Raw genomic sequence first — 25,201 nt, forward strand, 5'->3', positions numbered from 1 at the left:
TACTGGAATGTAATGGTTTAGACATATTATTGTTTTCTCTCTGGTTTTCTAACCACATCTTTTATTAATTTTTGGTTCTAATGGTGGAGGGCAACGTGAAAATATTAAACGTACACTGGGCAATAGTAACACCTTGAATGAGAACCTTAGTCCTATTAATAGTTAAGGTTTCTGGGGCACATGGTTGGCTCAGTGGTTGAGCATCTGTCTTTGGCTCAGGTAGTGATCCTGGGGTCCTGGAATCAAGTCTTGCATTGGGCTTCCTGTAGGGATCCTGCTTCTCCCTCTGACTATGTCTCTGTCTTTTTCTCTGTGTCTCTCATGAAAAAATAAATAAAATCATTTATTTATTTATTTATTTATTTATTTATTTATTTATTTATTCATTCATGAGAGACACAGAGAGATGGAGAGAGAGGCAGAGACACAGGCAGAGGGAGAAGCAGGCATCATACAGAGAGCCTGACGTGGGACTTGATCCAGTCTCCAGGATCACACCCTGGGCTGCAGGAGGCGCCAAACCGCTGCGCCACTGGGGCTGCCCAATAAAATATTAAAAACAAAAACAAAAACAAAAACAGTAAGTTAAGGTTTTGTACTAAGTGACCTTCTTGGTGACAGAAAAACTAGGACTCATTGATTATAACCCTGATTTTCAGAGCCTGGATCCTGTAAGAATCTTTCATGGCTTTTAAGTGAGTATTTTGGAAAGAAATGTAACTTCCAATAAGCTAAAAAGACAATTTATTGGTGTATTTCTTTAGAAATCCAGTCAAAACTGGTTTCAGAGATGGCTTCCTGTAAGGGCTCATTAATGCCATTGGGATTCTTCCTGTCTAGTGCTCAGTTGGCTTTCTTCTGGTTTGCCCTTTATCTTTTTTTTTAATTAATTTATTTATTTATTCATGAGAGACACACACACACAGAGAGAGAGAGGCTCCAGAGGGAGCCTGCTTCTCCTTCTGGGGAGCCAGCCCATGTAGGACTCCATCCCAGAATCCTGGTTCGCTACCTGAGCTAAAGGCAGATGCCCAGCCACTGAGCCACCCAGGTGCCGGGCTCTTACTTCCTTATGGGCTACCTCCAACTGCTACAGGCTTTCATGACACCCTCTCAAAAACTGCAATATCAGCTGGCGAAAAGGACCCCTATTCACCCAAGTTGGGTCATGTACGTCTCCCCTCCTCCCTGCCTATGCAGGGGCTGAGAGGCACTCTGACTGGCAGGCCTGGGTCACATGTCCTGCAGTGGCAGGGAAAGTGTGCCTACATGCTGTGACCAAGTAATTCCCAAAAGTAAGGGGTTGGGAGAAAGAAGTTAACTTTTTTAATAGCTTACTTTGGGGTGAGAGAACTTAGTTCCAATTTGTTATGCGAATGATGAAAAATAACTTCATTCTACCATCACACGACTTTTGGATTTAGTGAAGACCACAACATAATGGGTGATCATCACATGGAATGCATTAGTCTGCAAAGGAAAGTTCCATTCAAAACCCGGTATCCTGTCGCTTTCTTAAAATGGTTCTCTTGTAAATAGCCAGAAATTTATTGTGGGAGTCTGAGTTTTATTTATTTGACAATCTCTGAACTGGAATGAAACAAGGCACACCATTCAAATATAGATGATCTGAGAAGATGGGATGAATGCAATCTTATTTCAAATGTACAAAAGGTATAAAGAAATCTCTGCTAAATATTTCAGAGAAGTAATTATGTTGTGAGTTTGTATCTCATTCATTCGTTTTGATAAATATGGATTTCATCCACTAGAGTTCCCAATGGTGAAAAACTGAAGTAGAATGTGCTCCGCATTCCTAAAACAACAAAACCCTCGAAAAACCGACCGGGTGATTAAGCAAATCTAAAGAAAAAGCAGGACGAAACCACACATTACGACATGAATGATGATGTACCCCAAAACATTTAGTTAACTCGGAAACATCAGCCGGCCCATACTGTAGGGGCTGCACACCGTACTTGAGATATTTTTTTATATTCTTTACTGTTTTCTCCAAACAGCTTTGGAGTCTTAAAAATGCCTTCAGAAATGAGGTCTAGAAATGCTAAGCTGGGTGCACTGGGTGTGCGGAAGCGAGTCCATAGAAAATGTCAGGCACTGGGATCGTCTGGGCGGGGGCACTGCCAGGTGCGGTTCTCGCAGCCACAACACGGACTCCAGGTCCCCGCCCGCAGGGGTCGGATCCGGGGCTTCCCGGCCGGCCCTTGGGGTCACGGTCACGGGGACGGGGGCACCGGGCGGGGGCGGCCGCCGAGTCTGGAGGGGGTTGGAGGGTGGGGGCGGGGGCGGGGCCTGGAGCGGGCGGGGCCTGGAGTGGGCGGGGCCTGGAGTGGGCGGGGCCTGGGGGCCGGGCCGGGGCGCCCGATGGGGGCGTGCACACTCCGCGGGGACACGCGCTCTGGGCCGCGGCAACTCGCTCCAAGTTCCCTCCCTCGCGCTCCGCGAAGCCCGCCCGAGCCCGCCCGAGCCCTCCCCTCCCCTCCTCTCCCCTCGGCGCGGACCTAGCCCTCCGCGGCCTCGCGCCCCGCGCCCCCGGCCCGCCGGCTCGGCTCCCCCCGGCCCCGCGGGGCGGCGCGAGGACTCGGCGGCGGCCCCCTCCCCGCGGGCCCGGGAGCCGACGCCGGCTGGGGCCGCACCTCCGGGACCGGGCAGCGCGGCCGAGGTAAGGCTGCGCCGGGGGCGGGCGGCCGCGGACAATGCCCGAGCGGCGCGCGGCCGGAGCGGGGGGTCCGCCTCGGAGCCTCGGCCCCGGCCCGGAGCCGCACTGGCCCGCACGGCCCCGGCCCCGGCCCCGGCCCCGGCGGGGGGTGGGGGGGCGCCGGGCTGCGCGCGGAGGCCGGGCAGGGGCGGCGGCGCGGGGCGAGGCTCGGGGAGGGCGCCTGCCGCTTGCTGCCGGGGAGCGGGTGGGCGAGGGACCCGGGCTGCGCTCGGCCCTGCTCCTGCTCCTGCTCCTGCTCCTGCTCCTGCTCCTGCTCCTGCTCCTCCTCCTCCTCCTCCCCCTCCTCCTCCTCCTCGCCGGGGCTCCAGCCGCGGGGGCTGCGTACGGGGCGGGGGGGGGGGGGTCCCAGCATCTCGCAGTCGCCGGCCGGGAATCCTTGCGGGAGACGCAGACCCGGAGGCTCCGAAAGTTGCCTGCGGTCACCGCCTGCGGCTCCCCCGCGGCCGCGGTGGCCTCGGCGTTCTTTGGAAGCGCGCACATCGGCCGTAGAACGGGGTTGTGCGGGGCCCTCCCGGGCTGCGGCCGCCGGGAGGAGCTGGGGGCGTGCGCCGGTGCCTGCTGGCCGGCCGGGCTCGGGGCGTCGTCGGGGCGGGAGCGGCGCGGAGGCGGCGGCGGGGGCAGGTCCCGCGCGGCGCGGGCTGCTGGGGCGGCCGCAGAGCCAACTTTGCCGAACGCTCGGTTACTTGGGGAAGTGGAAACAAGACACCTGGGGCCCGGCTGCTTAACCCTTGGAGTTGTGACTCAGATTTCCCGAGCCACCAAAATGCACAGGCGTTCTTTGCTGCCTGAGATGCAGGCAAACTCTGGGTTTATCCTCACGCCGTATCCTGTGCAAAATCTGCCCACATCTGTGACAACGCCGCGTGGCTGGCCTTGTAAGGGCTGCAGGCTGGTTTGTTTGGAGAAGGGGACTGTGACCGCAGAAGAAGCATTTTTGCAGCATAAATAACACGACTTTCATTTTTCTCATTTCCCCTGTTGGTGTGGAAGACCCACATGTAGCATCGTCTCCCCAAATTATAATGGAGTCATTCCACGGAAAATACCTGTACTAACCTGTGACGTCACAACCCCCGGCCTTTCGGATGAGCTATTGATTGAGCATAATTATTTTAACATAAGGGCGAGGTCACGATAAGCCAGACTCCTTTGCCCATAGCATCCCATCGACTTCTCCTTTGGTATTTATGGTGCTGCTGCAGACCTTCCAACACTAAAGTCACTAATTGAGCAGGGAGGTGGCCATGCTTTGTCAGCCTGATAATCTGTAAAGTGCTTTGAGCAGTGCCTGGAACACAGTGCTACATGAGTGTCACCTAGTCTTATTTTTAATTTTTGTTATCAGTCCATGTGTCTTTCTGTTTGGAAAACAGTTGTTTTGTTTTTCAAATCCCAGCTCTTTTCAAGTCATGGTCTATTTTAAGTCTGTGGCTTATTTTTAGATCAGAATTGAGGTTGGGTGGTTGTTTAGCTTATGACTGACAATCTGCTCAGTATATTCTTATGCACAATGTATAGCAGATCTGTAAGGACAAGAGAACACAGTCCTGAGCAGTCATATCCCAGTACATTTCATACTAAAGAGACTTAATTATCCTTCAGGGCCTAAATGTCTAAGGAGAAACCTAGACATTAGGGGAAATGTGGGCTCTGGACCCCATTCTGAACCATCCTCGTTGTTTAGGTTGACAATAATACTTGCGATTCCTACTTGAAATTCCACCATGGTGACACAACATTTAGGTGACTCCCACTGGGTCCACAGGTGGTGAAACAGAAACAGGCGTGTTGTATATACATCAACCAGATCCTATAATTCTTGTGCTTTAAAATCATTAGAGCAGCGCAATTAGCTAACGTAAGAAAAATTAAAACTACTTACTTGGCCATGTAACCAAATGATTATGTTTGCTGCCTGGATATTTTTAAAAAGAGATTGTCAGAGGTTTACTTTTATTTTGAATTTCCTCCTCCACCCACTTTTAACTTTCAAATGATACCTCTTTCATTCCTAAACAGTTTACTTGGCTAATCAAAGGCATGGCTAATTCTTGGGGCCCTGCGGTACCAAAGCTGCTGTAGGCACAGTGTGGCAGTAGGTGGTGCTGTGGATAATGCTGGTGGACAAGGTGCATTTGTGTTCCTGTAGAGCTGGAGGGGTTAATTTAGTGATCCCACTGCTTGCCCTCTCCCCAAAATAATGCTCTCACCACACGGATACTGTCTAACAATCTTTTTAAGGAATAAACACTCTTAAAAGTCTCTCTCTTTTGTATTTCTACCTTTTTTAGACTTATTTCCTTGGGCAGATTTTTCTTTCTGGAAACCATAGTGTTCAGGTGTTAAGACAAACATTGCTTGAAAATCTTATTTAATCGCTGTACTCTTTACTCTTAATTTTTCATGATAGAATAAGTTTGACCATTCTGGCACTCGGGGGTCTCCAACTAAGCTGGACTTTTTTTTTTTTTCAGTACTTTTGAGAGAGAGAAACAAATGCTGAGAAACCCAGTTGCATCAGGACTCTTAAGAAAATACCTTCTCACTTATTCTGATTTTTGCCATTTTTCTGACTCCCAGTATGATGCAATGAGCATTGATATTCAGGATGAAGACTCTGAAGCTCTGCAAAGCCATGACTCATCCAAGAAAAATATATTCATTCTATTTCGTACAGTACCAAGGGTAGGGCATGAATAAGAAGACTTAGAACAAGGGCTTTCTGGACTGTAATCCGAGTTATCTCTGTGGGCTGGCTCAGGGACTGGCCTCGTCCTGGGTAGTTGACAGTGCATCCTCTTTATTCCAACACAGGATAGCTGTCCTTATCTTCTTTCTTCGGGTGACATGAAGTGACTGGCTGAGTCACGTAGCTAATAAGTAGCAAAGCTGCGATTTTTAAGCTGGGGTGGGGGTGTGCCTCTGGAGCCCATGGATCTTTCCACTGCACTGTGTGGAATAACCTCTGCATATTCAAGAGGTGCTCACTAGGTTCTTTTGGGATTTGTTATAAAAAAAAAAAAAACCCTCTTCTTTGTAACTTAGTGACATGTTTTGAATTGCCTGGGTAGCATCTGGAGTCTAAAACAGGAGAAATTAAGCCAATTTTAATGTTCAGATGTTACCTCCTCAGATTTCACACTACTTATTAAAGATTGCTTGTTTTAGAAGGAGGTAGGTGAAGGATGGCAGGTTTAACTTCTTGGAAATATGTAATGGCCAGTGCAAATGGTTTAGATTATGAAGTGATGTTGGGTCTGTTTTTGGCTTTCTTGCTCAGGTCATCTGATAAAAGTCCTAGACTCCCCAAACCTCCATTGACTTTCCTTCCCTTGTGTTATAGGAACTATATTCACTTTAATCACTTAAATGCATCAAATAATTAAATATGTTATGATTAATAAAACATTAGACCAAACCCTCCTTTCGATGTATTCATTTTTTTAAAATTTTACACTTTAACCAGAGCATAATTTATTTTTTAATGGTCATTTTTTGTTGTTGAAAGTATTATAAAAATACAAAAAAGTAGTATTAGAGAATTGTTCAGAAATGAACACAAATTTTGTCCAAAATGTTCACCAAAGAAGCTAAGGGTAGCTTTGATTCTACAGTTTGAAAGGGTAAGTTACGGGATCGTTCACATGGAAGATTTGGGAGAGAAAGTAGTAAGAAATAACAGTTTTTCATCGTTTGTGGATGTCATCACCCACACAATAAACTACAGATAATGAAGGTATGGGCAATGCTTCAAAACGTTTGCAGAATACATTTTCTTCCTGTTTTTAAGATTAGGTTTGTTTCTAGATGATCTCTTGTGATACAAAATTAATGACCTTAAATCATGCATATTCCTATTATGACACATTAGGTTTTCCTCCTTTTTGTGAGAAGGGAGTGTGTGTGATGTTTATGTTTTTAACATTTTGAGTCTCATAAGGAGAGTCACATAAGAAGATAACATCCAAAGACATGAATAGTTTGGTTTGTTTTTGTTTTGAAACTTTAGTATTTAGTAGATGAAGCAAGTGATTTCTTCTTTCCAGTGTGTTTGGTGATAAAAATAGTGAACATGCGGATGATTAAACAATTTTAAACTGGGAACTAGAGCTAAAGCTGGGATTTTAAAATTGTAAACACTGTAGAGGGAAGTTCAAAGGTGAACACTAAGCAAAAGGAAACAATATGTCATTTGGCAGACAGGTTTCTAGAAGAATTATAAGAATTCTGTGGTATGTTTTATACTTCAGAGCAAGATCAATGGGTTTTGAAATTGTCCAGTTCCAGATAAAGCTTTTAAGGATACAATTTAGAAGCATATGGGAAATTTTTGAGTGGTTATGTTGTAAAGCAAAGCATTTGCTCCTCAGAAACCCCACTGGAAGTTTGTTTCTTTTTTAAAATTTTTGTCTTTTTGAGGAGGAATCACAAATACACTTCAAAATAATCATTGCCAGCAATTTTTTTGGTTTCATTAGCTGGAAGTTAATGAAAGAAAGTAACTATGAGAAAGAATGTAGTTTAGCAATTTCTTCTATTTTGGTTATTGTGTTAAATGGATATTTGTAGAGGATTCATTGTGTACCTAGGTCCTGGGGATAAGCAGTGCTCAAGAAAGACAAGGTTCTTGACCCTTTGAGGCTTTATAGTATCAAGGAAGAAAAAGGTAATAAAATAAATAAATGTAAAGCTAGTTCTTTTTTAAGATTTATTAATTAAAAAAAAAAGATTTATTTATTTTAGAGAGAGAGTGGGTGCACTTGAGAGAAGGGAGGGGCATAGGGCAAGCGAGAGCTAGAATCCTCAAGCAGACTCCACAGTGAGCACAGAGCTTGACAGGGGGCCAATCCCACAACCTAAAGATCATGATCTGAGCTGAAATCAAGAAAAAGACACCTAACCAACTGAGCCACCCAGGTGCCCCGTGAAAAGCTAGTTTCAAGCATTTAGTAACTGCAGTCAGGAATGAGGGTGGCATTCCCAGCTGCGTTGGGTGGTCTAGGAGGGCTCCGTAGAGGATGTTTGAGCTGAGACTTAAGAGAAAAGAAAAGAAGGGAAAGGGAAGGAAAGGAAAGGAAAAGGGGCAACCTCCACAAGGCCTTTGGGCACAGAGGGCAGCTTGTGCAAAGGTCCTGAGGCAGGCTGAACCTGGCCTTTGTGAAGAACAGGAGAGAGCATCAGAGATACCAGGTCAGCAGGGCCTTGTAGTGGAGGATTGCTGTTATTCTAAAGTAGTGGGAGCTGTTGGAGGGTCTGACACAAGGAGAGCCAGGCTCTAGTGTGCAGATTTGGCAGCTCACATGGCCTGCCTTATGGAGAATGGATTGTCAGACAAGAGTGGAAATGGGGAGGCAGTTAGGAAGCTGTCATGGTGACCAGCCAGTTGGACAGGAAGGAAAGAAAGGAAATGGGAGAGAACCCGCTGTTTCCACAATTTTGAATTTCTCCTAAACCACTATTGATCTTAAGATGCATCATTCTTGTATGTCACTTCAGAAAGAAAACATAGGCCAGTTAAGCTGCAACATACCTGGTTTCAGGTACTATAGTGGGGAAAATAGATGTGTCTGAGAATTGGTGAAATACATACAGTATATTCTGGATCTCAAGCTGAGAGGGCTTCATATTTTATTTTTGTGTATCAGTGATACAAGTGGAATCCTGTTATTTGGAAGGATCTGGGGGTCATATGTAATGGAATCCCCTACCTCAAGGATTGGGAGCTGGTGTAAACAATTGCAATCCGTGTAAGTAGTCTTTCTGAGACTTTAAAAATGTGTAGAGAAGGCATTCACGGGTTCTGTTGCCCCAGATGCAGTACAGACCATTGGTGTCAGAGATCAAGGAGACCTAGACAGCCCAGATTTGTCAGATTCAAGGGGAATCATAGACACTGTGTGTGCATTCAGAGTGGATGACAGAACCCTTAGGGATTACAGGCTTTATTTCTGTGACACCAGGAGCAGGGCAGGGGGAGGGCAGGGGGAGGGCTCCATCAGGGCCATGAGGACTCCAGGTCACACACTAGGCCATTACCGAGAGACGGATAGAACGTTTTCTGGTTGAGTCTGTGTGGGTGCAAAGATTGGCACTGTGTGAACTTGAGTGAGTTACGGAGGCTCCTGGAGCTTCCATTTCATCCTGTAAAATGGGGATAACCTTTGCGTAGTACCTACTTCATAGGATTGCTGAGAGGGTTCAGCAAGATGGTGTTTGCAAAATGCAGAGCACCCTGCCAAGGCTAGTTGCTGTTATGAGGTAACTGCGTCACGGATTTCAGGGGCATCTGTCTTGAATGCTGTCCTCATACGGGTCATGGGACGAAAGTCACTGTTTCAGAGACTCACCCTGACCACAGGAGCCAAGGTAGCCCCTTCTCCAGCTACCCTCTTTCCTGTCATCCTGCTTTATTTTCTTCACAGCTCCACTGTCAAACTAGAACAGTGTTATTGGTTTACATGTTGAAAGCACCTTCTCCAGATTGAAAGGGATGTTGTCACGTAAGAGGCCAAGTCCAGATTGCTACAACCGTGCCAGGCACCTTGCAGGCCTTCCTACGTACTTAACGAATGGAGCCCAAGGGTGACCTGCTGGTTATGAGAGGTCCTTGCCTGTGGCACCTTAAAAGCACAGCAGAAAGGGCCAGAACTCAAGCAAAGTTGTGCTCTCACCTTTGCTTTGGTGCTGTGAGATGGCTGGCTTTCCAGTGAGGTGGATGGATGTACCTGAGGTCCAGCGGGCAGGTTTCAGGCAGCCCTCTGGAGCCCATTTTGGGGACAGAGAGAGGCGAAGGAGGATTTACATATTGAGAAACAAGGATTTTTCTGGGGGTGGGACATGCTAGTTGTTTGAGCCTGGCCTTTCAGAGAGTGTCACTTGCTTCATCATCAAGCCAAATATCACCCAGGGCCTACTCTGGCAACTAGCCCTTCTGTAAAAACCACAAGGGGAAACATGGTAGAGAAGTGTACCCCCTGTAAAAAGCAGCCCTGGCCGTGCCAGAAGCTGGACCTGAAATTGGGGCCGCAGTGGACAGCCTGATGGACCTGCCAGGTCAGCAGTCTGGACTGCGGACTATCTCCCCTGCCCCTGAGCTGGATTATGTTCCTTGTGATGCCACATCTCATGATAACGGCTTTGGTTGGGGGCGTTTTGATGCTATCTGTATTTTGTAAAACGCAATCATACTCATTTCAGAAATAAGAATATTTTATATTCTCGTCCAGGCTTTTTAGCTTTCTCAGTGCTTGCTTGTGGACCACAGTGTTTGGGTGAAGTTAGTGAATACCCTGTAAGGACTTCTTTTCTTTTTATTTTTTTCCCCTTTTATTTATTTTTTTGGGTAAGGACTTCTTTTCAAATCCCTGTGCAGACGCACTCCACGATCATAGGTATATGCTCGTATTTATTCACACACACATGCACACTATTCATCTCCTTTCTTTCCCTGGCTACTGTGGGGCCATTGCTCTCACGGTTGGTCAGAAATAGACAGAAACAGAACTCAGAAGTGTTGAGAAACACCAGTGAATCCGACAGCACTTCCTGACTCTGTGGTTAGAGCAAGGAGAAATGGGAGGCTCATTGTGCTCTTGACTATGAATTGGGGATTTAAAAAAATCCTTTTAATCTATCCCTGGCCTGTGCTCATTCAAATGATCATTAATTGGAATGTTGTGATTTTTAAGAATCAGATGTTGTTCTTCCCAATAAATTTTGTTCTTGTTCAGTGACCATGAGAGAAGGGGAATCTTTGTGTTGGTGCTGAATATGACTGGTCATGGATGTTCTTAGCTTCGGGCTCTGTTCTAACCTGCAGCATGAATCGGGTGTGTCACCATATAAACCTTTTTATAATGTTTTGGTCAAAGTGGCCACCATCTTCGAGGGGATGAGACGGCGGCTATCTAGCAACTCAGTTATTAAATTTAACGAAAAAATTTTTTTTCTAATTCCTGTTAGCGAATTTATAGTTACAGCTCTTGTACGGGGAGAGTATTACAATCATATAAATCTACATTTTCTGGAAAGTTGAAATAAGGTTCTATCGGTATCGTTTGGAAATTGGTTTTAAGTGAATTTTCCCCAGAAGTGGTGGGAGTCCCATGCATCTCATGTAAGTTTTACATGCACATGCAGGTGTGTGTGTGTCTGTGTGTGTGTGTGTGTGTAAACGTCTAGTTTACAAAATGAACTTTGCAGTGGCCACATTTCCCAGTTAGAAGTGGCTCTGCCCTCTCCCCAGGGTCACATGTTCCAGCTCATGTGGCCTACTTTGCTTATCTGATTTCTCCTTCAGGTATTTTTTCCTTTCAGAATGCACCAGCACAGGACCAGACTGCTTTAGTTGTTAATCCCCATTGCTATTTCCACATGCCTTTTCCAGAGTCATTTCAGTGTGAGGCATTCAGCTGTTGAAAAGCTCTGTCTGCCCTTCGGACCTTTCCCAAAAGGTGTTTAGATACTGTGAGTTAATGATAAAGAGACTGCATCACCAGGACCTTTTGATTCAGGATACTAAGACATAATCAAACAGCTTTATACATTTTGTGTCTGAAATACTTAAATATCCTCATTTTAATATAGACTTTTTATTTTAGCAGATAGTATTCATTGGTCGTAGATACCTCGTGTTAGGGTTCTCCAGAGAAACAGAACCAGTAGAGCTCTGTCTCTGTCTCCATCTTTTTTTAAAAGAGATTTGTTATAAGGAAGTGGCTGGTGAGGTTATGGGGGCTGAGAAGTCCCAGATCCATCATCTGGGGGCAAAGCATCCGACTCTTGATTTCAGCTCGAGTCTTGATCTCTGGGCCACGGGATCGAGACCCAGGGGAGCCCATGGTGTAAGTTCCAGAGTAAGGGGAGGGGAAGATGAATGTCTCCGCTCATGGAATCAGGCAGAGATCAGATCTTCCCTTCTACCTTTTTATTGTATTCAGGCCTTCGACAGACCACCCACATAGTGGGGGAGGGTGATCTGCTTTACTCCATCTGCCCATTTGAACATCAGTCTCATCCAGAAACATTCTTGCAGGCACATACTTGCTCAACTAAGTATCTGGGCATTTTGTGTCCCAGTCAAGTTGATGCGTAGACCTCTCTAGTCCTAGAGTACCACGTTACTGCCTGTTGTAGGGGAATGGAGGTGACCTTGGTGGCGCTTCTCACCTTGTCCATCCTCTGAAGGGCTGTTGCCCTTGTTGAAAATGTCAGGGTGCCTTGTGAATGGGGTCACGTGCACCTCACTAGTGCCTACTTGATGTGGAGGGTGCGGCATCGATGAAGCAAATATTCATCTTTTTTTCTTTTTAGAGAAGAAGAAAGCTTTGTCCCTTTTTCTTTTTTCTCTCAGTTTTCGGCCTCTCTACCCCCTCTTGGCATAGAAAGTTATATAAAAGGAATATGATGCCAGCAGGTGTTTTTTTTTCCCTTGCATTTTGATACATAAAGAACCTAAACTCCTGTAAGCAGCTTCCTTCCACCAATAGAAGGATAAATTCCTCAAACCTAAAATAGCAAACATACTGTCAAGCAAGCCCGCTTTTGTCTGTGCTCATAGATTTTTAATCGATTCGTTGATGCTTTGTGGTCTAATGAAATGACATTGCAAGGATCATGGAAAGCTTGCATTTGGAGACGGGTGAATTCTTCCCCTTGCAACTGAACCTTCCTTTCCCTGCCCCTACTCTACTGTCTCCAAAATTAGCTGAGGTATTGGTCTATCACAATGCTTACCTGCTCCAAGCCTGGACCCCACGTTCAAAATAAAGTCTTATTAACATACCCTTCCAGTTCTTCCCAGTGTGGCTTCCGTGCCTCTCTGGCTCCTTCCCGTGGGCGTCACCCTGTATTACACCTGCTGTTTGCTCTGTCCCGAGTGGCGGCTCACCTCGCTCTGCTTCGTGCAATCCCAGTCACCCAAAAGGCTTCTAGTTCTAGCATGCATCCTCTCTAATTATTTTTCTTGAGCATATGTGGTCTAAATAAAAAAGAGCAGAAGAGGGGGCAAAGCATCCGACTCTTGATTTCAGCTCGAGTCTTGATCTCTGGGCCATGGGATCGAGCCCTGCCTCAGCATAGAGGAAGCTTGTTTCTCTCTCTGTACCTCCCTTTCTCTCTCTTTCTTTCAAATAAACAAACAAATAAATAAATGAAATCTTAAAAAAAAAGAGTAGGAGAAACAAACATGTCTTTTATGATGTTTGAATAATTTGGATGCCAGGGCATGAAAGCATGTCTCTGCCTTATGACTACTGTATGACTTGACAGAGAGCATAAATCATATTCAAACCAGCAGCTTCTTGTGAATATCTGCTTCAATCTTAAGCCACTCTGCTACGTGAGTAGTTTGTGTCTCAAGATTGAGGAGACACAAGGAGTTTGAAGGAGTTTGCAGCTGGGACCAAGCCATCCCTCTTGATAATCCCCTGAGAGAGCGTGGAGAAGACGAGAGGTGCCAGAAACTAGTCAAATGCCCTGATTTTTCAGAAAGGGACAAGATCCTAGACCTGCACTGTCCAGTATGGTGGCCCCTGAGCACTGTCTGTGTGGCCAGCCTGAATTGAGGTATCCTGTAGGTGTAGAGTACCAGATTTTGCAGATTTAGTTTGAAAATAGAATGTAAAAGAACTCATTAATATTTTTTGGATATTTTGGATCGATTGGGTTGAATAAAATACATTATCAAAAATAATTTCATCTTTCTCTTTTTAAGTTTTAATATACTGATTTGAAATAACGTATGGTTCACCTTTGTGGCTTGCATTGTATTTCCATGGGAGGATGCTCTTCTAGATTCTACAATTCAGTTATTTTACTCCCTATCCTTGGCAGCCTTCTAAAACGGTGTTAAGCAGATGGTTGTGTACTTGTAGAAAAGAAAGTAGTAATAACTAAAATCAAGAATAGTGTCAGTATGAACAAATCATGCCAAGCTAACCTCATTTTGTTTGCATAAGGTTACTAGCCAGAATATCAGAACAATTCTGTATATTTCTCTTTGGATTTCTGTGAAACATTTGGAACATCTCTTATAAACTCAAGAACAATTTCAAGTATATAGAGTTGTGGTGATTGCGTTGCTGTGTCCATAGCTGGTTGAACTTGGTTCTCAGAGTATCTTGTATTGATTGTTGTGATTGTTGTGTCAGGAACAGGCTGGGGACGCTCTCAAGCTTCCCATAGAGCTTGTTCCATTTTAGTAATGTGAGGGAATGTAAATTAAGTTCATTTATGAAAAACATCTCAAAGGGGGATCTGGTGATGTTTCTGGGCCACAAGTTTGACCAGGTTTCGATGGTCTGAAAGGTATTCCACACCAGCCATGTTCTGCCGAATGGTCTGTAGCTCATTTGTTGATCACATTTATTGGATTCGTATGTGCTCACGCACTACTACTTTGGGTGCTGAGCAGAAAGATTAATAATACATTGTCCCTACCTTCCAAGTTTCATAACGATTGGTATGTAGGCTGCCTGGCGATGTAGAGAATATCACCTCACCTCTGCTGCCACGAAGGATGGCTTAGTATTAACTGGTCTGAAACTAAAATCATTATCTTTAAATGGTTCATATCTAACAACTTAATGCATAGCAAATTAATACATGAGACGGTTCTTTTTTCCTAATTGGTTTTATTTGTATTTTTCAGCTTTATTGAAGTATAATTGACAGCTAAAAATTGTGTATGTTTAAGATAGTGTGTTTTGGTGTATGTATGCATTGTGAAATAGTGACCACAGTTAAATTATCAACACACCTACTACCTTACAAAGAGTGTGTGTGTGTGTGTGTGTGTGGTGGGGGGGTTGGTGAGAACATTTAAGATCTGACGCTCTTAGCAAATTTCAAAGAGAATAGGGTATTATTAACTATTAACTATAGTCATCATGTTGTACATGAAGTCTCCAGAACTTACTAGTCTTATAACTAGAAGTTTATTTTCTTTAAGTTTGTTTTCTCTCTCTCTTGCTCTCTTTTTAAAAATTTGTTCTCCTTGGCCAATATCTCCCCATTTCTCCCACCCCCTACTTCCTGACAATGACCATTGCTTCTGTTTGACTTTTTTAGTTTCTACATGTAATACATATGTGAGATTTTTTTTTCTGTAGCTGTGGTAGAAAGCTTGGTAATATCCACTTTGAACCATTTCTAGAACAAAATCACCTTGATAATATACTTTTGGGGGTTTATTGAACCTATGACCTAGAGTGAGTCCTTCAAACTATTACTTCTCAGAGAACGTTTGGCTTTGCCCACTAGGTACCTATTTGGCTGCATCCATTCAAAAGCAGATAGTTCTACATTCTGGTCAGGCTTTTGGAACTTTTTTTGAAAATTACAAATTTACTGAGCTCTTAACAATCTAAGAGGCCTATTTATTGTGGATGATTCTTTCAAGAGTCTACAGAGCCCATTCACTGCTTTGATTTTGTCAAGTTTGATCTTCCAAGTAGAAGGCTCTAGGCAACACTCAGGTGGCAATGAGTTATCTTAGACCCTTCCAGAGTTATCTTCCTGACTGAGTAGCCCTCTTACCCACTCTACTCTTTGATTTGGTTGAAAGAAATTCCAGAGGTGGCCACATGATATCGCCTGTATTTTGGTGGAGATGTCAGTAAGTATCTCTTGTGTTGTTATCATCCAGTGTGCTCTTCTACACTTTACACACTTAAAAATTTGTCAGAAATATGCAAGACAAAGAATTAGATTATAAATAATAAACTTGAAGCAGAATTGAAGCTCAACTGTAGCAACTTAGTAGGAAATTATGACTAGTCTCTTTCCTATCTTGAGCTGTTTCTGGGTTTAATTTTCTCTAGGTCCTGAAACTTTATGTTTTCCTCTGATTTTATTTTATATTTTTTTTCTTCAAGGTATCTCGCATCTTTTTGGGAAAGAAGGCAGGGTTAAAAGTAAAACCAGAGGCTTTCTTAATATAATTTTTGGTCTGTGAATTGGTTGTTTAGACTTTTTATATTGGGAAGGCATGAATTATATATTTGACCTTGTTGAAACTTTAATACTAAATATTTGAATCAGTGGTGGTCAGCTTTTTAATTATTTATTTTTTGTAGTTGGGAAAATATTTAGAGGTCATTTTCTTTTCTATCTCATATCACAAGTTCTGTTGAGCACTGTGGCAGAAACATTCTTACAATTTAATGATCTCTTGTGCAAAAACATCTCAAAGGGGGATCTGGTGATGTTTCTGGGCCACAAACAGTGCGTTCCCTGCCGGGGGCTGTTGGTGGTGGCAGTGTGAGGCAGGCATACCTTTGGGTTCCTATGAGGGAAAGTGATATGAAGTTAGATTTCAACTTAATGAAGGTGACCCAGACCAGAATGGGCTGCCATATAAAATGGACTCTATTGTTGGGATTGGAGTAGGGGTTCGGAGGAGGCTGGACAGTTGCCTTTCCATCCCCTATGCTGAGACCAAGACTGTTTTTATCCTGACACATATCAGCTTGACCACAACACTGATGGCTGTCACCATTTCTAACAGTATCATTTTGACTTCTCATTTTGGGTTTATTTCATCATGCCTTGGAAGCTGAGTCTGCTCCACAGTAGACTTTTAACAGAATCTTATTCAGGGCACTCTCTCCAGGGGCACAGTGTTGGAGAATAAGGTCATGTTTCTCTTTAACACCGAAATAAACTGATAAATACTTGTAAGCAGAGTAGGAGAGGAGTCAGATGGCTAGCCTTCAGTTTGGGGGCATTTGTTACCATGCTGGAAAGGAGACTGGGACTTGTGCTTCCCGGGAACGGGGATTTTCTGTGCATCAAGGTCCTGGCATCTACATGTGCAGAGTTATGCTTTTGCCTTCCGTTCTCTCTGGCTTGGCAAACACCCAAGCAAAATGGGAACTATGGGGGCTGACTTGGCAAAACAGATTCAGTTCTTCCTCGAAGGGCCCTTCTAGATTGCCTGCTCCAGTGGTCCACACTGTCTACTGGATAAGAGCATCTGGGATTCTGCTGTGCCAGGCAGGGGCGTGGGGGGTGAGGGGCTTCCCTGAACAGGAATTTGGGGGCACTGTGGAGGTTACCTGTGACCCTGCTGTACAGATGGCTTTGGGAACCTTGGATCTGGGTCAGTGGTTCACACACTGTAGCCCAGCAATGACCTGGATGCAAATTGCCTGTCTGTTCCCAGAGTTCCTGATTAACAGGTCCAAGGAGGACATGAGAATTTGCATTTCTGACAGGTTCCCTGTTGATGTGGAACTGCTGATATGGGTGAAGTCCTCATTTAGGGGTGCATGGTGCTAAATTGAGAACCCCCAGCTGCAGTAAACTTTGCAGGAGCCTGGGAAGGAGGGAAGGAGGGAGGGTAATTGAAAATGGATGTCTTGCAGGAAAATGCTGGGGAGGGCAGAAAGGGTTACAGACATTCTCCCAGAGAAGATCTGCCTTGTGTGATAGGCTTTAACTTCTCATCCAGAATCTGAAACAAAGTCCGTAACTTTTAATAAGCCAGGTGCATGCTTTTCCCTAACCATTTTGCATTTTTTTTTTATAGTCTGTGTGGCTATTCATTTTAAAGTATCAGTTAAGATTTGCTTTCTGGAGTACCATTTATTAAACATTTTTAGACATTTGGAAGCAAGACTATGATGAAACTATGTTTTATTTAAAAATTTAATGGAAATCTGTTTTGGAACATGTTCAGCTTTCATAAAATATTTTTAAATGTAGTCATTCTAAGATGTTTTTGTTAACATCAAAACTTTGGGGCCATGAAAATGTACTTACTAAGTAAATGTACTAAGTTTTTTAAACTTAGGTTTAAAAAACGTTTTTATGAAATGATATCTTTTTGGGAGTTTCTGGTTTTTTTTTTTGTTGTTGTTTTTAAGCTGAGGAATTTGATGTTCTTTGAGAGAGCTAGCCCCCCCCTTTTTTTTGTCTTAGAGTATGTAACATTTATATTCTTGGAACAATTTTTCTTATTTTGACAAAATTAATGTAGATATTATTAAATTGATTAAATTTGGAGGAATAAATATAGCAAAGGTGATTTCTAAATTTAGTCTTAGGTCTTTAAGTAAAAATGTCTTCAGTGAACTGAAACCTGTTTTTAAAACGTTACGGGGGCTTACAGTAATATCTAATGAAATGTGTATTCTATAATAAGTCCTATTTGGAAACAAATTTAACTCAAAGAATATTGAACTATTTCTTCTTATATCATTCCACTCATTCTTTTTTTGTGGTTTAATTATATAGTCGACCCACTTAATCTGAATACTTCACAAAACCGAAACTAGGGTATCTTTTAAACAATTTTAGAATCTGAGAAATCTGATGTCTCTTTGGTGAAGGTGGCCAGAGGGAACTAGAACATGTATTCTCTATGGCTCTTTGATGATTTTTTTTTTTTTATCTATGAAATAGATACTTTTAGATAAGTGATTATACTGAGCCAAAAGGAAGCTAGGAGTTGAAGTAAAATCTGTATTATCTCTGTTACATAAGAAGTGACCCTAAAACCTAGTGGCTCAAAAAAACGATAAGCGTCCCATCCTGACATTTCAGTGGGGATTCGGGGTGTCTCAGGAGGCTGCAATCAAGGTATTGTTGGGGCTGTGGTGACCTGGAGGCTGGACGGGACCTGGAGCAGCTGCATCCAGGGGGGCTCAGCGAGGTGGCTGGTGGGTTGAGGCTGGCCGTTGGTTGGGGAGTAGAGCTCAGTTCCTCCCCACCTAGGGCCTTTAGTACTGCTGTTTGAACTGTTTCGGTTATAGGTCCAATTCTTGGCCCCGGAAAGCACCAGAGAATGATTTTTCACAATGTCTAAGGCTGTGCTCCTTACCTAACTCCATACATTCATCAAGTTTTTTTCTGAGATGCTTCTTTGCTCTGGCAAGTGCTCTGGGCAGATACCTGCCATTTTTTTTTTTTTTTTTTTTGCCTCCAGATACCCCCCAAAATGGTGTGGTGATCAGAATGTGCTAGCCTAAAAGGTAGGAAGGGAATAGGCCAAGGAGGTCTCCTTGAGGAAGGTCAGATATGAGCTGAGTCACATCCACCTACCCAAGGAAATGTAGGTGTTAGCCAGGGGTGGGCTAGGGGTGGGTGTTGGGGGAGAAATTAAAGAGGGAGATTCTAGCCAGATGGGACGGACCCAGTCAAGGGACTGAGGCATGAAACAGCACGGCCAGTCTAGGATGCTCCATGCAATTTTGTTTTGCAGTATAAGGTGAAATATTTGAATGGGGGAGATTCGAGGAGTAGAGAAACCTAGTGTGGCAGGTAGTGGCGTTTGGATTTCTGCCTGTAAGTCTGTGCTTTTGAACCATGCAGCTTGGGCACATGGTCACCTGGCCTCTCAGGCATAGTTTTTCATTCATTCCTTCAACAAAGAATTTGAGCACTGATTAGATTTAAGGCATTATACTGCTTTTCTTACTCCTAAAAGGTGGAGATGTCTTCATTTTATAGATGAGAGAGGAGTCAAGGAGGAGTAATTGACTTGCCATGGTTATGTGGCTGGTGATGTAGGGCTGAGCATCTTTGCATCTGTTTGAAAACCTGAAGGTTTTTGGTAAGAATTGCCAAAGACACATATTTAAAATAAAGATTTCAGGGCCCCACCTTAGACCTTTTTATTTTTAGGGGAGGATCCCCAGGTGATGCTCACTATTGGTGAAGTCCAGAATGTAGCTTTTTTGCTTTAGGCTTGAACTTTGAATAGCGTGGGTTGGGAAATTGAGGGAGAGGAGATGCAATCTCTTTTTTGTATGGGATGAGGGGCATGAAGACCAAGAGGTGATTTCTCTCTAAGAGAAATTACAGTGGACATTAAAGAAATATCTTCTGCTAAGAGATTTCCAAAGTCTCTCAAAAATAAATTGTGAAGGAAGACATCCATCATCTTCCTTATCTTGGAAAATCAGCGTTTGATTTTTAATAGTTGATTTTATTGGTATTTGGTATTTGGTTTGATTTAATATTTCACTTGAGTTAATAGCTGAAAGGTGCTAATGAGGTATTTATTAATACTTGTAGTGGAACCAAAAGTTGAGAAATATGTGAATATAAGAGCCTATATCAGTATTAATGTTCTGTGGTTTCCTAGGACTTAAAGAAAACCAAAAAAGAGTGGAATTCCTAAGAATTTCTTAAAAAGGATACTTTCATGTTCCTTTGTATTTTATAATGTACTGTTCTAAACATTTCACATGTTTTGGATCATTTTGTTATCAAACCCCAAAAAACTAGGCTTCTATTTCCATTTCACATGGCTATAGAATTTGAAGTTTATTAGAAAATGTATAGGGATACCTGGGTGCCTCAGTTGGTTAAGCATCTGCCTTCAGCTTAGGTCATGATCTTGGGGTCCAGAGATTGAGCCCCACATGAAACTCCCTGCTTAACTGCTCTCCGTCTCCCTCTGCCACTCCTCACCACCCGCCTTTGTCCATTCTTCCTTTCCCTCTCTCTCAAATAAATAAATAATATCCTTAAAAAACAAACAGAAGAACATATATGCAGGTAATCTTCAACTATGATTGTGGATTTTTCTGTTTCTTTAGTTTGGTACATTTTTGTTTCATTTAGTTTGAGATTCTGTAGTTAGGTGCATACATTTAGAACTCTTAATGTCTTTGTGCTGAATTGACTCTTTTATCATTATCTAATATACCTCCTTATCTTTAGGGACAGTCCTTACCTTGGAGTCTACTTTATCTGATGGTAATGTAACCACACCAGGTTTTTATGACTGGTGTATGTATACACACACATACACACATACACCATGGTATGTATATATATATATATATATATATATATGCATATATTATACATATATATATGTGTGTGTGTGTATATATAAATAAAATCTGTTTTTAACCTATCTAGGCTTTATACTTAAAGTGTGTTTTTTATAAATGGCATATAGTTATGCATTGCTTTTTATCCAGTCTTGAACGTTATCCCCTCTTCATTGAGGGTTTTGTCCATTTATATTTATTGTAATTATTGATACTACATAAATTGATAATTTTAAGTCTGCTCTCTTATTATTTGTATTGTACTTATTTGCTGTATTAGTCTGCCTAATTTTGGATTACTCAAGTAGTTTTTGGTATTTTACTTAATCTCCTTGGCTTTTTAGCCACGGTTTGGTTTTAATTTTTAATGGTTGTTTTAGGGATTCATCTATGTTAAATTCATATTACAACTTTGAATTTAATCTAAAAATCTTAGAACTGTACATTTCCATGTACTCTCCTCTCTTCTGTTGTGCTGTTGTCATATATTTTACTTCTACATAAGTTATAAACTCCGTAATATAATAGTATATTTTACTTTACAGCTAATTATCATTTTAAAAAACTTTAAAATATTTATCCACACTTTTACCATGTCTTTGTTGTTTATTCCTTCTTGTAAATCTGATTTTTTCTGTTTGGTATTATTTCCATCAACCTGAAGAACTTCCACTATAATTTACTGTAATGTGGATCTGCTAGTGACAAATTTTCTCAGCTTTCATTTAGCTGAAAACATCTTTAACGTTGATTTCATTTTTTGAGGAGTATTTTGCTAAGCACAGGATTGTAGTTTGACAGTTTTTTATTTTTTCCTTTTAGCACTTTAGGTAGGTTGTTCCATTCTGGCTTCTATTGCTTCTAATGAGAAGTTGGCCATTATTATTATCTTTGTTCCCCTGTACGTAATGTCTTTTTTCCTCCTCTTGCTTTTTAATTTTTTTCTTTTTATTGTTTGTTTTTAGAAATTAGGCCATGATATGCCTAGGTGTGATTTTGCTTGTATTTTTCTGTTTGGGATTCATTGAACATCTTGGGTTAATGGTTTGATGTTTTTCAAAATTTGATATATTTCAGTCACATTCCTTGAAATATTTTAAATCCCATTGTTCTCTGTTTTTTAAATTATTCATATTTTGGATAATTTGCTGTTATTTCTCAGGTCACTGCTACTTAGTTCATTTTTTTTTCCTGTTCTTTTTCTCTGTTTATTTTGGAAAATGTAAGATTTACTGACTTGTTTTTTGTGATGTCCAATTAGCAGGTCTATCCAATAAACTTTTTTTTTTCCAGATTTTTACTTTTTAAATTAAGTTTTCATTTTAATTTCAATATAATTAATATACCATGTTATATTAGTTTCTGGTGTAAAGTATAGTGATTCAGCAATTCTATACCTTCTTCAGTACTTATCATGAAAAGTGTGCTCTTTAATCCCTATCACTTATCCCCCCACCCCTCTGGCAACCATCACTTTGTTCTCAAGAGTCTAGTTTTATTGATTTCTCTCTCTCTTTTTTTCTTTGCTCATCTGTTTTGTTTTTTAAATTCCACATATGAGTAAAGTCACAAGGTATCTGTCCTTCTCTGACTGGCTTATTTCACTTAGCTTTATATTCTCTAGCTCCATCTATGTTGTTGCAAATGACAAGACTTCATTTTTATGACTAAATAATATACCATTGTGTGTGTGTGTATTCTTTATCCATTCATCTATCAGTGAACACTTAGGCTGTTTACATAGTTTAGGTATTGAATATCATGCTACTATAAACACAGGGCTGCATGTATCCCTTTGAGTTAGTGTTTTTCTACTTTTTCAGTAACTACCCCGGAGTGTGATTACTGGATGGTAAGATACTCTATTTTTAATTTTTGCGGAATTTCATACTGTTTTCCGAAGTGGCTGCACCAGTTTGCATTCCTACCAGTAGTGCACAAGTGTTCCCCTTTCTCTACATCCTTGCCAACACTTATTGTTTCTTGTGGTTTTGATTTTGGCCATTCTGATGTGATATCTCATTGTAGTTTTGATTTGCGTTTTTCTGATGATGAGTGATGCTGAGCATCTTTTCATGTGTCTGTTGGATGCCATCTTTGGAGAAACATCTGTTTATGTCTTCTGCCCATTTTTAATCAGATTATTTGGGTTTTCTTGGCATTGTATAAGTTCCTTATATATTTTGGATACTAACCTTTGTCAGATATGTCATTTGCCAGTATCCTCTTCCCATTCAGCAGACGGCCTTTGAGTATTGTTGATTGTTGTTTTTGCTGTGCAGAAGCTTTTTATTTGGATATAGTCCCAATAGCCCATCTTTGCTTTTATTTGCCATACCTCAGGAGATATCCCATCCAATAAACTTTATCCCAGGTGGTGTAAATAAAATAGTAAAGACTGAAGTATAATATTTTGTTTGTTTCAAATCTCAGAGCATGCAAGCTCTTTCTTCATGGAGATTAGGGTAAGGAGCTGAATATTCAGATCCTTTAGAATTTTTTTTTAAAGATTTTATTTATTTATTCATGACGGACACACAGAGAGAGGCAGAGAAATAGGTAGAGGGGGAAGCAGGCTCTATGCAGGGAGCCTGATGTGGGACTCGATCCCAGGACTCCAGGATCACGCCCTGGGCCAAAGGCAGGCCCTAAACCACTGAGCCACCCAGGATCCTCCCCACCTTAGAATTTAACTAAACTCTTGAGTTGCACTTTTTTTTTTTTTAAAGATTTATTTATTTATTTATTCATGATAGACAGAGAGAGAGACAGAGACACAGGAGGAGGGAGAAGCAGGCTCCATGCTGGGAGCCCGACACGGGACTCGATCCCGGGACTCCAGGATCGTGCCCTGGGCCAAAGGCAGGTGCCAAACTACTGAGCCACCCAGGAATCCCCCTGAGTTGCACTTTTAATCAGACTGAATTCACCTGATCTTCCTTTTTTTTTTACTCTGTCAGTGTGTCAGCTGGGAGAGTTGGACTGCCATTTTAGATATTTTGATTCCCCTTTGCATTCAGAGACTGAAGTACCTTGAGAATATATGGGCTGTGTGTCTTCTCTTGGCTTTCTAACCTCTGTTGCTCTCTTGCCTGGTTTTTGGGATGAAGGTTATGGGGGTAAATTCTAGTAAAGTGATTTGTTGTTGCCTTTCTTATTCTTTCAGATTCCAGTCTTTCTGTCCTACCTGTTCACACTGTCCTGTAAGGCTGGTCTCTCTCTCCGTGTTCCTGGCAGATCAGGTCCTGTCTGTGGGATTTCCTCCCTCTCTGCAGGCTAGCCAGGCACACACAGCCTTCAGAAATGCAGCTTACACTGGCTTTCAACTTGCCTTTGAAGGACTTGTTTCTTGTTGAAATTAGGTCATCAAGGCTTCTATGTTATTATTACTCTTTGCTAGACTGACCCACAGAAAAGTATGTTTTTATTTTGCCCAGGTGAAATTTCTTTTTACCATGAGATCAAAGACCTTTCTACATGCTCTGTATCCTAATTGGAAATGGAACTCGTATTAAAGCAAATACCCAAAAGTTTGAAATCCATCAGTGAGTTCTCTGGATTCTGGTTAGGTTTGACCAGTGGAAAACATTGGCAGATAATCAGTGCAAGTTGAAGGTGCTGAGTGACATCCTTCTACTTTTTCCTTTTTCCAAGACCAAAATCTGGTACCTATACAGTTCTAATGAGCCATCCCTAGTTACTGATACCTGACAATAAAATAAGATATCTGAAAGAGAATAAAAGTAAAATCAAGTCCTCTTGCACTTGCCCTTTTCAATTCAAGTCAGAAAACAGGAAAAGTTAAAGATACATACATAAAGTGAATCCATAGCTGTCTTAGTCTTTTTAGGCTACTGTAACAAACTACTATAGATTGGGCAGCTTAAATAATAAACATTTATTTCTTACAATTCTGGAGACTGGCAAGTCCAAGATCAAGATTCAGGCAGATTCCGTGTATCATGAAGGCCCATTTCCCATTTCATGGACAACTTTCTAGTCTTCTGTCCTTACATGGCAGAAGAGATAAGGAAGCTCTCCTGTGTCTCTTTTATAAGAGCACTAATCCTATTTATGAGGGCTCTATCCTCATGACCTAACCATCTTCTAGTGGTACTACTGCCTGATATTATCACAAGAGGTCTATTGCAACAACATTACTACCACTAATGGTGGAAATGTAATGGATTATTTACTCTATTTCACATTTCAATCCGGTGGTATTGAATATGTTGTTATGTAATTCAGAATAACTCTTGAGTAAAACTGCGATTTAAATTAGGAAGTGCTTGACCACAAAACAAACTTTAACCACTAAGCTATAAATACTGCCTTGTTTAACTACTTTTTTTAGTGATCAATCAGTCCATTTATTTTTTATGTGTTAGGTGATCAACCAGTAGCATTTTATCGAATACCTAGTTTTGTGTGAACATTGATGTGAAATGGATATAAAAGAATTCAAAGACTATGTCTTTGAAATATATAATTTAATTAGGGAAATAAGGCTTACATAAAATAGCCACAGAGCCAAAAAGCGCTACAAAAGATAATATAATAAATGCTATATTTTATGAAGCAAGTTGCATTTTTTTATGGTGCAATTTGGTATAAACCTCAAGATAGCAAAATTGCCTTAAATGTAATGGAGCTATTAATTTGATGTTTACTAACA

General features: G+C 41.9%; 1 protein-coding gene across 11 annotated transcripts in view; it reads left to right on the forward strand.

Annotated features, from left to right (window-relative positions):
- Positions 1-2,382: 2,382 nt before the first annotated feature.
- FAM110B (family with sequence similarity 110 member B) overlaps positions 2,383-25,201 on the forward strand; it is a 180,837-nt gene continuing 158,018 nt past the window's right edge. For 6 of the 11 annotated variants that reach the window (XM_049103728.1, XM_049103722.1, XM_049103723.1 and 3 more), the window contains exon 1: positions 2,383-2,683. The gene's annotated coding sequence lies outside the window, so the exon portion shown is untranslated. The remainder of the gene's footprint in view (positions 2,684-25,201) is intronic. The other 5 variants (XM_049103729.1, XM_025477784.3, XM_025477786.3 and 2 more) reach the window with 1 other exon arrangement.

Source organism: Canis lupus, chromosome 29 (assembly GCF_003254725.2).
Source record: "Canis lupus dingo isolate Sandy chromosome 29, ASM325472v2, whole genome shotgun sequence".
NCBI classification, from domain to species: domain Eukaryota; kingdom Metazoa; phylum Chordata; class Mammalia; order Carnivora; family Canidae; genus Canis; species Canis lupus.